Consider the following 12976-nt stretch of genomic DNA (forward strand, 5'->3'; position numbering starts at 1 on the left):
CTTAGCATACTTACTTCTTCAGTTCACAAAATAAGAAGGTCCACTGTGAACCTCATCACTCAATGAGAGGGTCTCCTGGATGACTGTGTTTATTTATGCAGTAAATAATCACATGTACTTAACCTGTATTGAATCTTGCTAAGTCACTGTCTTATTCATGATTTTGTTAAATCACTATTTTATATCAATAAATACATTGTTCCTTCTATCTTATGAGTGAAGGGTATAATTCTATTTGCAACAGCTGGCACTGCTTTGATACATCCTAAATCATTCTCAGGCCAGAGAATAGTCTAAAAGGGCAGGAATAGAAGTGCTGCTGCTGAGCAGAAATCAGTAGCAGACAAAAAAATCACCTAGTACAACATTCTTGTGTCTGAAGCACCCAGCACAAGAAGGACATGGAGCTGCTGGAGTAGGTCCAGAGCAAGGCCATGAAGATGATCAGAGAGCTGGAGCAGCTCCCCTTATAAAGACAGGCTAAGAGAGTAGGGGCTGTTGAACTTGGAGGAGACTCCAAGGAGACCTTATAGTGACCTTCCAGTACCTGAAAGGGCCTACAGGAAAGCTGGGGAGGGAATTTCATAAGGGCATGTAGCAGCAAAATGAGGGAAAATGGTTTTGAACTGGAAGAGGGTAGATTTAGAGTAAGATATTGGGAAGAAATTCTTTACTCTGAGGGTGGTGAGACACTGGAACAGATTGCCCAGTGAGGTTGTGGATGCCCCCTCCATGCAAGCACTCAAGGCCAGGCTGGATGGGACTTTGTGCAGCCTGGTCTAGAGGGTGGTGTCCCTGCCTATATCAGGGATTTGGAACTAGATGATCTTAAAGGTCCCTTCCAACCCAAACCATTCTATGATTTTACAATTCAAAAAGGAATCCTTAGAATTTTTAAGGGTTTATTATTAAGGACTGAACAAAAAAAGTTATCTGCTGACATCAGTTAAATCTCTGCAGACAAACAAAATGCTTTAAGAATCTTAGTAATGGCACAAAAAACCTGTGATTCTGTGAAAAAAATATAACTGTTTTTTTTTAACTTTTATATGTGTCACAGCTTTATTTTTGCTAATAGACCTAAAGGATGAAGCCTGAGGAATCAGAGTCTTTCCTCAAGTAACCTACAAATAAGCGAAAATCTTTATTACCAGAATGCCAGTCCTGGGTGTGACTTCTCTTTTCATTTAAACCCTAAAACGATTTGCACAAAAGTTCCTCTTTTGATTTCCCCCCTGAAACATAGGAGTATCCAGAGGGCAAGATATAGACAGCTGTGCTAACATTTAAATTGACAAAGCACTGCAGTGGGAATGCATTGCCCTGGAGAAATTTGTGAAATGTGCATATCTAGATTAAGTATATTCTCTTTTATTGTTTTGGACTATCTCTGAAGCTGCTGAAAATGCTTTAACTGCTTACCTTTTAAATGAATATGCTTGCCTTATGGATAGCTTCACATGAAATCAGAGATCCAGTAAATACGGAAGTCAAAATAAAACCCAAGGAAACTATAAGTGTTCATTCAACATGTATAGCAATTTGTTTCAGTTGTCCTAATCAGCCTTGGTAACAGCACAGCGTGTACTTATGCATCTTACATTATTGGATTTATTTGTACTCAGTAGAGTCATTATGTGGGGGTTTTCTATTTTTTACTAGTTATTGCATATATATGAAATTGAAATATACTTTCCAGGGACAGTCCATACATTCTAAGATCAGACATTCAAATAAATGTATTGAAAGATGTTTTATAAGCACTAGCAATGTGACACTCTGGGACAGACTGGCTAGAAGACTGTAGGTTGTTGTGGAATCATTTTAAGTGCCCCTGCATTAATGTTGAGAAATGGAATTGCATTTCCTCAGGTCAATGACTCAAAAAACTTTTTTCCTTCTGCATATGAGAAATATTTCCAATATAAAGAAACTGAGAAAATATTAAATTAAATGTGCTTTTTTTCCCTCTCTTAAGTTCTTCATATGTTCCTACATTCAGGTGAGAACTTTTGTTTCTTCATAAGAAATGTATTCTGAGAAAATTCCCAGAGGGTCTGTATTCAGGTTGAGATGAGAATGAGTGGTTGAATACACACAGCTGAGAAGAAATCTCATTAGTTTACAGCAGAACACTGCCACCTACAATAGCAGTGAGGAACAAATAAGGAAAACACATTGTCTACCACTGAATATTGATTTTCTGAATGCAGATTGTGATATGCTATTTCAGTGGATTTTCTTTGTCTATCACCTCTTCAGAAAAAGATGTTCATTGATGTGATCATTCACATATATTTACTCAAGACAAAGGACTTTGCCTTTTCTCTGTTGCATCAAAAGGAGCAATGTGTGTGATTTGACATACTGTTCTTTCTTCTCGGATCACACAGTAAATTCTTTTTGGGCAGAATGAACAGAAATAAAGAGAATTGCATGCATTTCTATATTACCATTTTCCTGAAACACACTGAAAATAAACGTTATTTTCCAGTCTCCTTTTAGACATCTAATTCATTAGATTCTGGGTGGTAGTAACAATAATGCATTTATCAGCTTGGATAAGATAGCATCCTGTAAAATTAAAGATTTAAAACCATATACTTGAGAATTGGGATTGTACAGATGGCTTTTGAGGAGAAAAAAAACAATGTTGTTGGGGTTTTTTTTGCAAGTAACTGTTCAGCAATATAGTCCTCGGAAAATTAAGGAATCCCATAACTGCTCATTTGCATGAGCAATTGTATAAGACTTTATCTACTCAGCCAAAGCAGATGTGATAATGAGTATTCTGTAGTATATCCCAAAACAGCAAATCCTGTTTGGTCTCCCAAAGATGTTCAGGAAACTCAGAAAATTGTTATCATTATTATTATTTTAATAAAACTTAACTCTGTAGCTTAATTGGAGATGATGCCCCCTTACTACACAGCCTAATCACAGTTTTCTTTTAGACTCAAACTCCTGAAAAAGTAAATTTATTGCGAAATTGTTCTCATGAACATAGGTATACGCTATTCAGTCACTAATTTCACTCAGACGAAATATATTTGTGTGCATGTGTGCATATCTATCTATCTATCTATATGTATACTATATGTATATTTGTCAACCAGTCTACAGAATGTCTCAGCTAAGATTTAAGAAATTTATGATCCTGTAAAGGAAGGAAAATCTCTTCACATTTAATTTTCTTCTGAAACATTTAGAACATACCTGTGGAAGTCATTATTCCCTTTATTAGTGTTTTATCATCAGGACCCTCTAGAGATCATAGAATCATAGAATGGCTTGGGTCAGAAGGAACCTCAAAGATCATGTAGTTCCAGATCCCTAGAGATGGTCCAGATGAGTACTGACCAAGGGATGAGTGCAGGCATACCAGCTTTGTTACTAATCTGTTCTCCCTATGACCCCTGCTCATAAAATTATAGAATCATGTGAGTTGGAAGAGATATTTAATAGTCATCTAGTCAAACTTCCCTGCAATTAACAGGGACATCTACAGCTAGACCAGGCTGCTCAAAGTCCCCCTCCAGCCTGATCTTGAATGTCTTCAGGGATGGGGCATCCATCATGTCTCTATGCAGGTCTCCAACATATTTTGTCATATCTCAGGCTACCTACTGATCCTATACAGCCTTCCCATGCCCTGTTAGCAAGGAATAGGCCAAGAATTTGTCAGCAGACTGTTCACAGATATCATGTAAGCTGATGTGGGATGTGCAGCAGAAAACTACACAGCTCATTGAGGGAAATGGCTTCTCAGTTAAAGGCTATCAGGAGTACAGATATCATCATGTCCCATGCTCTAGGTTTTGCCCAGGCCATGGCATCAGGAGCTCAAAGAGTAGTAGATCAACATTTTGTGGCAGAACACACATTATCTCAGTGACATAGTATTATCTAATACTAAAAAATAATGATATAGATAAAGATAAAAATGATGCTGTTGAAAGGAAATACTAAGAGTCTGATATACTTAAAAAATCTGAAACATTTGAGTAAATATTTAAGGAATGAGATGCAAATCCACCTGAAGCTCCATTGAGTATATCATAAAATAAACAGTGTTTACACTATTTGGAAAGTCACAACATTTAGAAAAGTAATATATACTAGATATTCCAATAATACAGTTTATTCCAATAATACAGTTTATGCTGATATCCCTGAATCTGTTTTTAAGTTTCTTTCTTTTTTCATTAGAACATATTTCATTCCTTAAATTAAATAATCAGGATGATTTGATACTTGATAAGAATCACTGTGCTCTGAAGCAAAATCCATATTTTGTATGAAGATGAAAACAAATTCTTGACAGCTGGAGTATGGTCTTAAGGTGTTAAACTGCTGGAATTGAGGAGTGCATTAATAGAAAAAAGAATGCATCACTATTGCGTGGAAAGCTGTGTGTGTGCTGGTTACGCACATGCTTTTACTGTGCTTCCCATTACGTCAGCACCAATTTCACATCTTTGTCATTTGGCTCCTTTCACTTTTCATATTAGCCATTATTCATTATGCAAGTTGATGTAACTAATAGCTCTTGGCTTAGTGATTATTTATGCTTTGGTGTATTCACATGATCACTTAAAAGAAACCCAACAGTGTGAACTAAAAAAACCTTCATGACCTTTTATTCCAAATGGTAATGTAATTGTCTCCGTTTCCATGTTGAAACAGTCATGAGACAGAAAAGGAGAGAAGAGAAAGCAAACAATTGTTCCTCTGAAAGCTTGTTCTTGACTGATCTGTTGATGCAGCTTGCCTACACTCTGCAACAAGATATAGAGCTGAACTAGTCATCATGTAAAGTGTTAGTATAAATATATATTTATTCTTCTGTCTAAAATCTAAAGGATTTAAAGGATATTTTTCATGATGAAGAAGAATGTAAGGAAATAAATAGTTCATAAAGAAAATGCATGCTTCCTCATGAAACTCACTTAAATATTCATTCAAAGTGCAAGAGATCTGGCAAAAAGGAGGAAAAGATACAGCACAATGCTATTGGGTTTTGTGCTTTCCCCCCACTTGAAATACCGTACATTAGTCTGCTGGGGTTTTCAGTTGCTGCCCCTGCAAGGGCAGGGCTTGTGCAAAATACTCATTAACGAGGAGCCTCAGTTGCCAGAGACCTGGGTGGAAGTCAATGGAAAGTGGAGCAGGTAACTTGTGAGACTGGACCTGTAGATATAACACTGGTGGGGTTTTAGGGAAAGAAAAAAAAAAAGAGAGAAATTTAAAGGAGGGACAAGGAGGGATTTACTTGCTACTAGAAAAGACCAAATGAAATAAGTAGACAGAAGGGTCATTTAAAATGCCACATGCTGTGAGATATTCCGCAGGGTTGTGATAGGGTATAAAAGAGAAGATGGCAGCTGAAGTTCTCAGTAGCCCTTTGTGTAAGGCATGAGGGTTTCTCATTAGAAGGCCAGAAACACCCCTGTAGTCAATTTGGGAGTTGTCAGGTCCTTTGATTTGGCTTATTCAAAGCCTTGTAAAAATCTGCCTGAGTACTGGTGAAGGGGAAGGTCCCTGGTTTCCTTCATTTAAATCACATGCAGACTCTTGCTTGTTTTCCTATAAACTCTCAAATCTCATCACAGCAGAGAGAAAGTACTTCAGAGCAGACAAATCTTTGTTCTGTTTGTATGGTATATATCACTTTTTAAATAGCAGAAAAAAGACCAAAACAAATATCTTCATGTTTTAACAGCCCCAGTTCAGCTCCAGAAAGATCCAGAAGATCTTTCAAGTATGAGACTAAATGCTACCATGCACTATCTCAAAGTGTGAATTTGGAAACAGTTCCGGAAATTACAGTGCATCTGCAATGTTATTTAGAAATCAGCATCCTTTCTAGATGGCATCTACTAATGTTGGAGGCACACGAGTGATTTAATGGACTTTGTTTCTTATGACGATTTTTTACGAACATCTGTAGAATAGAATCCTAGAAACATAGAACTGTTTGAAGTGGAAAAGCCTGTTAATGGTTCAGTCCCACTCCCCTGCAATGAAGAGGTACACCTACAGCTACAGATCATGTTGCTCAGAGCACTGTCCAACCTGACTTTGAGTGTTTTCAGGAACGGGGCATCCACCACTTCTTTGGGAAATCCGTTCCAGTTCCTCATTACCTTTATTGTAAAAACTTTTTCATTATATCCAGTCCAAATCATCCCTCTTTTAGTTTGGAACCATTTCCCCTTGTTCTATCACAACAGACCCTGCTAAAGAGTCAATTCTCTTCAGTTCAAATTGGATGTGGATAAGTACTGGAGAAATTTCTATGGGACATGAGCAGCTCTCAGCAAAAAAACAGTCTAATGTTTAAGTAATATCTTCTGGAAAGTGTCACAGGAAAGAATTACACAGTAGTAAACAAAATATTCTTCAAAAGAAGTGTTAACAAATGTAAAAACTGAATGGAAAGGATTGGAGAAAAAGGTCAGCATTACAGTGTTCCTCATCTAGGAAGGTCAGCTCTGGAAAAAATGGCCCAACACAGAGTCCCTTGCCTTCTGGTCCGGCAGGCTACAGAATGTGGTGGAGATACTGGACAGCCTGGGAGGCCATACTGGATATCATCTGCAAATGTCAGTTTACAGACTTTAACTAATAGAGGATCTGGCTAATCTAAACATAGCAGGAGAAAGACAATAAAAATTCCAAAATCCTGGGATGCAGATTTGTCGTTACAAGAACAGACAGACTGGCCTGCAGGATTTTTTAAAAAATGTTATAGTCTGCAGTACTACAATAACTATTTTATGATAAATTCTATGTCTGAAAATTTCTGCCCGTTTCCAGTACTATCAAGTAGGAGTTAATATCTCTCCTCAGATTTGAAATCCATGTGCAAAAAGAATCTTATGAACTCCTCTAACTAAAGAGACATTTATTTATTAATCATAGAATCATAGAATGGCCTGGGTTGAAAAGGACCACTATGATCATCTAGTTTCAAGATAAAAACCATTCATAGATCATGAGAACCCCATTCTTCTTTTTGACCATCTGGCTTGTCTCTGTTGCTGGTTCTGTACCACTCCAGTTTACTTAAGAGTAAGGCCTTTGGTTTTTGGACATTCTCTCTCATTTTGTTTGATTTATTAGCTTCAATTCCAATTATATTATATTATATTATATCGTATTATAGCGTGTTACCTTGCATTCCGATATTTCATTTAGTAAATTAGTTTGTTTCTCCTCAGATTGTTGATGCTGTTTGGTTTTTAGGCCCATCTCCCTACCCTTTTCCCCTTTTCCCTTTCCCAGGTTGTGGGTCCGTGGATCCCACGCTAGTCATGGAACTGGGCCAAACCAGCCCGTAAACCATTGACAGTGATACATAAGCATTCCAACCAAACTGAAATTGATATAAACAAATGAGTACAAAGTAAACAACAGTAGTGCAGGAAAGCATACTTATTTTTAAAACTTGGTTCTTTCAAAACTGTCCTGCCTTGGCTGGCTGAAAGGCAGGTATCATGCCCCATGCCAGCCTTGGCAGGCTGACTGGCTGGAGTCGTGTCCCCTGCCTGCCAGCTGCCTCGGTGGGCAGGCAGGTGTTGGAGCCCCTGCTTTCCTGCATTGGCAGGTTGGCTGGCTGGAGTTGCGGTCCCTACCTGCTTGCCTTGGCTAAGAGGCTGAAGTCATGGTCCATGCCTGCCTGCTTTGTCCTGGTCCCTGCAGCCTGCATACCTTGTCTGGCTGGCTGGCTGGCTGGAGTCGCGGCCCCTGCCTGCCTGCCTTTGTTGACTGGCTGGAGTTGCACCCCATACCAGCCTCCCTTGGCGGGTTGACAGGTGTTGGAGCCCCTACTTTCCTGCCTTTGTTGGTTAGCTGTCTGGAGTTGTGGCCCATGCTTGCCTGCCTTGCCAGACTGGGTGGAGACTTGGCCCCTGCCTATCTGCCTGCCTACGTTGGCTGGCTGATTGCTGGAGTCATGTCTCCTGCCTACCTGCTGCCTAGGCGGGCTGGCAGGTGTTGGAGCCTCTGCCTTCCTGCATTTGCAGGCTGTCTGGCTGGAGTCACCACCCCTGCCTGCTTGCGTTGGCTGAGAAGTACCTGCCTGCCTGCCTTTGCTGACTGGATGGAATCGTGGCCCCTGTCTGCCTGCCCTGGCTGGCTGGCTTGAGTGGTGGCCCCTGCCTGCCTGCATGCCTTTGCTGGCTGGCTGGTTGGAATCACCGTCCCTGCCTGCCTGCCGTGGCTGTCTGACAGTCTGTAGTCCCGGACCCAGCTTGCCTGCCTGCCTGGGATGGATGGTTGCAATTGCAGCTCCTGCCTGCTTGCCTCGGCTGACTGGCTGGAGTTGTGGCCCCTATCTGCCTCCCTTGTCTGGTTAACTAGTGTTGCAGCCCCTGCCTACCTGCATTTGTTGCCTGGCATGCTTGTGTCATAATTGGTGTTTTTATGTCAGGATCCCTGTATTTATAGCAGTTTGCTGGGAGGTGGCTCGTGACATCATAAGGCCATGACATTGTGACCCTAAGATTGTCCCAGGGCAAGGAAAACATGGCTGTGTGGGTGTGGGGAAGTTTTGGCCGGAGAGTTGCCCTTTTTGTCACCTGTGGAATTCTACAGGGCTCCAATTTAATGTCATTTCTTTTAATGTTTTCACTGTCGATTCCAATAACGATCTGGAAGTTATATTAAGCAAACCTGTGGATGATGCTAAGCTGGGAGGAGTGTTGACTCCCTTGAGGGCAGAGAGGCCTTGCACCAAGATCTGGACAAATTTCAGGATGGTCTGCATCTGCATGAAGAAGAGCAAGTGCTGGTATCTGCACCTGGGTTGGTCATGCTAAAAGATAGAATCATAGAATCATAGAATGGCCTCGGTTGAAAAGGGCCACAATGATCATCTAGTTTCAATCCCCCTGCTATGTGCAGGGTCACCAACCACTAGACCAGGCTGCGCAGAGCCACATCCAACCTGGCCTTGCATGCCTCCAGGGATGGGGCATCCACAACCTCTATAGGCAACCTGTTCCAGTGCATCACCACCCTCTGAGTGAAAAACTTCCTCCTAATATCTCCCCTGTCTCAGTTTAAAACCATTCCCCCTTGTCCTATCACAATCCACCCTCATAAATAGCCATTCCCCTTCCTGTTTATATGCTCCCTTCAAGTACTGGAAGTCCACAATGAGGTCTCCCCAGAATCTTCTCTTCTCCAAGCTAAATATGTTTATTTATAGAAAACCTGTTGCTATTTCTCTAAAAAGATGTGATGATGAACTTTTGATATATTTTAGCAGGTTTGAAAGGTTGTGCTTTAAATTTAGACGAAATAGTATCTGTAGATAGTTTGCCACAACTATCCCAAGACTCGCATAGGTATGAGCAGTTACTGGGTGAAATTGATTTTACTTAAAATATTCATTTTTATTTCTATCAGTTCTATCATTCACCACATTTTTTAAATCTCTCCTGCTTGGAAATTGTGTCTGTCTGTCTTCTTTTCCTAAGGAGAAAAATCATTTGGTTAGGACTCTCTGTTGATCCTGGAAGAAAAGGACAAAATGCATTTTCCAGCCATGTCTTATACCTTTTACAGTGTATGACTGCAGCAATAAACATAAGACCTGTGTTGTCTGACAGATCTGTTCAGCACTCAGTGTGAATTGCAATGGAAGTGTGCTGTAATTTTGACAGATGCAGAAACCTTTGCAGTCTGTGTTTTCTGATAAGAGACCCCTGTGAAGATGGAGGGAAAACTGGTGTTCTGCATAGTTCTCTGTCAGTACAACTATCAGTTGGTAAAAGTGTTTTTCCTATAGACTAGTGCTTTCCCATCTAGACTCATTCTTGTTTCCAGAGGTTTTATGATGGTGCCCTTTTTCAGAAGTAAATTTGGACTAATACATTTTCAGTGGCTCCAGCAACATCATTGAATTCACTCTCCGTCTGCAGACCTGAATTTCCCAGGTGTGTTCTCAGTGTGGCCAGAAGATGCACCACAAAATTTCCCTTGGATTCATAAAGAAACACGCACTCAGCTGTACTGATTGCTAAAGCTGCACATTCCTAATGATTCGTCAGCAATGGAGATCACTCTCACCAAAAGTGTCTGTACTTGAGATTTATTTATTTATTTTACTTTTCTTCTGGAAGAAGAAAATCCTTTGACTGCAAAATGTTTTCACAGTAACATTAAATATTACCCATATATCTATTTGATTTTCGGCACTGTGATATCTTTTATTGTAATATTCATACCCCATCTTGGCATCCAACTTTTTCTTCCTCCCATATATTTACATCATCTTTCTCCAGAGTATTGACTAAATTCTTATAAACCCTGGAGGCAGTGTTAGAATCATCTAAACTTGACTAGGGTGATACGGAAAGGCTAGGCAATATTTTACTCTGGCAGAAAAGAAATGCTAGAGAAAAAGATGCAGAGCTGAGATACATATATGGCCCATAGAGAGAGGCTTTTACAAGCATAACAGTGAAGTATCAGGAGGAAAAAACTTCTCTAGCAATCATTAATCTGTGTTGAGTATTGCTGTGCCCAGAAGTTCAACTCTTCCATAAAGCCACAAAGATTTTTATGAGAGAAATCTAACCATGTCAACCTTCTACTGATTCCTCTGCTTAGCATATGTGAAAAGGTGTCAAGATAATCTCATGCATCTTTGTGTCCAGTCTTTACAGTGAAAGTCCCAGTATACCAGAGGGCAGTGTTCACATATGGGATTTTGGTCAGAAAAGCAGAGGTCATGCTGTGTCTCTGTACCTGAAGGTGCTACACATCCAAAATGAGCAAAAGACATATGCATGGTAGATGAGTTTTAGATTAAGTCATGCTGCATGTTTTGTGTTGTTTTCTTTTTCTGACTGGATGTGAAAATACCAAGAATGTTGCGATGCCCTCTTAGGAAGTGCCTTTTATTTTTAGGTAGCCTCATGTATTAGCAAATCCATTGGACAGGAGTCTTAGTAGGTCTTTAATTCCAGGCATCTGTCTGACACAAGCACCTTGTCTGGTTGCATATCTGGTTTACAAGTTTGTACCACAGAGTAATTCCCAGTTTACTAAACATAGTGGTAGCAAGCCCCATAAGAAAGTCGTAAAGGAAATAATCTGCTCTAGCGCACAGTATGAAGGCATAAAAATTAGGCAGCATTTGAAAAGAAAGGGCCAATGGTTACAAATCAGTTTTTATAGAGCTCTGTTTACCACTATCCGCACCTAAAAAGAATGAGAAGCCGAATTAAAAAGTTCCAGGAAATAGACTCATCCCTTCCAAACACCATTTTCTATTCTCTGGGCATTTGAATGAAAGCAAATTATATCTAAATCTATTTGATGCACATAAATGCCTTTGTGCTATTAGTACCAATTGAAGGTCGGTACCAATTGAGGTTACCTTAGTGAAAAGGCAGCTCTTTCTCTAATTCTCAAGTGGTATGTTTTAGGATGAGGAGAAATAAGAAAGGGTAGGAAGAGAAAACAGAATAATAGTCTACGTAAAAGCCATGACCTCCTCCCTTGGATTTACTTACTTTATTACAGCATTTTCAAAAGGATAGATTAAATAAATTTCACCAAGCAGGAAAATTTTTATAATCCCCAAAAGCTAAGTTTATAGAGTTGCAACAGTTACACTTTTGTCATACCTAGAAGAAGAAAAGCTTTTTTCTTTTTTCTTTTTTTTTTTTTTCCCAGTGTGCCAACAGAGTCAAATTCACATCCCTGAGGTCAAAGCACTTACAGAACAACACATTCATCATGAAAACTGTTGGTAATACACACTTTTCAAGCTTTTAAATGCTGGAGATATCTTACCACATGGCATGACTTTCCTAGAATTCAGGAGTCAAAAAGAGAGATACTTGGTGTGTAAAGCATTATTTTAAACAAGCCTCCTACCCAGGTTCCTGTTTTACACAGCAGTCATCAATTCAAGCCTTTGAATTGATGCCACAATTCAAGCCACATTCAATCATCAATTCTTCTAATGTGATGGCTGTGACACTTTAAAAATGTTTATACACATAAGATCTGACAATCCTTATTCGTCCAATAGTCTCTAATGACTCAGTGTAAAGCCTTTGTGGTCAAAAAAGATATATAAGCATTTGATCCATCACTAAGTATGCAAGCATATGCCTTTCTTGGCTCAGTGTTCGCATGCCTGTAGGAACTCTCAAGCTGTTTAGTCCTCAAGAACATATCCCAGTAATACAGAGAGCAAACTTTATCAAGGAAAAGTTAGAAAATTGTGCTCCAAAATCGTAGCTATTTATTTGTGTCCATAATTTGAGAGAATACTTGGCTATTGTCAATCATTAGAATAGCTTGAAGAATGAATCATCAGAACTTGGTGACAGAAGAGTTGTGTTTCAAGGAAAGCACAAATGTTAAGCTCTGACAAATTTTAAAGAAATAATAATATAGTCAGAATGATATGTGTTATACTGCAGGCAGTTACACTCCTGGAGTGGCATTTAAAATCAGACTCTGCTGCTATTTGCATTGAAAAGTGCCAGTTAATGAGACTACTTGCAGAGTTGCTCTCTATTAGAGCCTCCAAATTAAGTATTTTAATATATTGCTCTGTAGGCTATGATCAATGTTATCTTTAATTATTGTATGGTGTTTGGAGATACCATTATGACAAAATTTTAAGTATGGCATTAGTTAATGCAAATTACAGTGGGAGTTCACGTCTTCCTGTCACATTAATTTCTGCTTCATGCCAATAGTTTTCTCATATGGAAAGCAGGTAACAGTATAGAACAAGTAAGTTCTCAGGCTTGTGAACTAGAGAAAGGAACAAAGAGAAAAGAAACAAAGCACTCGGTGCTTTGAATCAGATGTGCATCCAGTTTTCTTTGTGAACCCTTGAATTCCATGAAAGTGGAAGATCAAATTCTTTATTTTGTGAGATGGAATCCCTACTGCATGTTTTAAATACAGACCTACCTGCAGTATAGTTGGAGATATGGAC

The sequence above is a fragment of the Phasianus colchicus genome, chromosome 3, assembly GCF_987193195.1.
Source record: "Phasianus colchicus chromosome 3, bPhaCol1.hap1.1, whole genome shotgun sequence".
Taxonomy (NCBI): Eukaryota; Metazoa; Chordata; class Aves; order Galliformes; family Phasianidae; genus Phasianus; species Phasianus colchicus.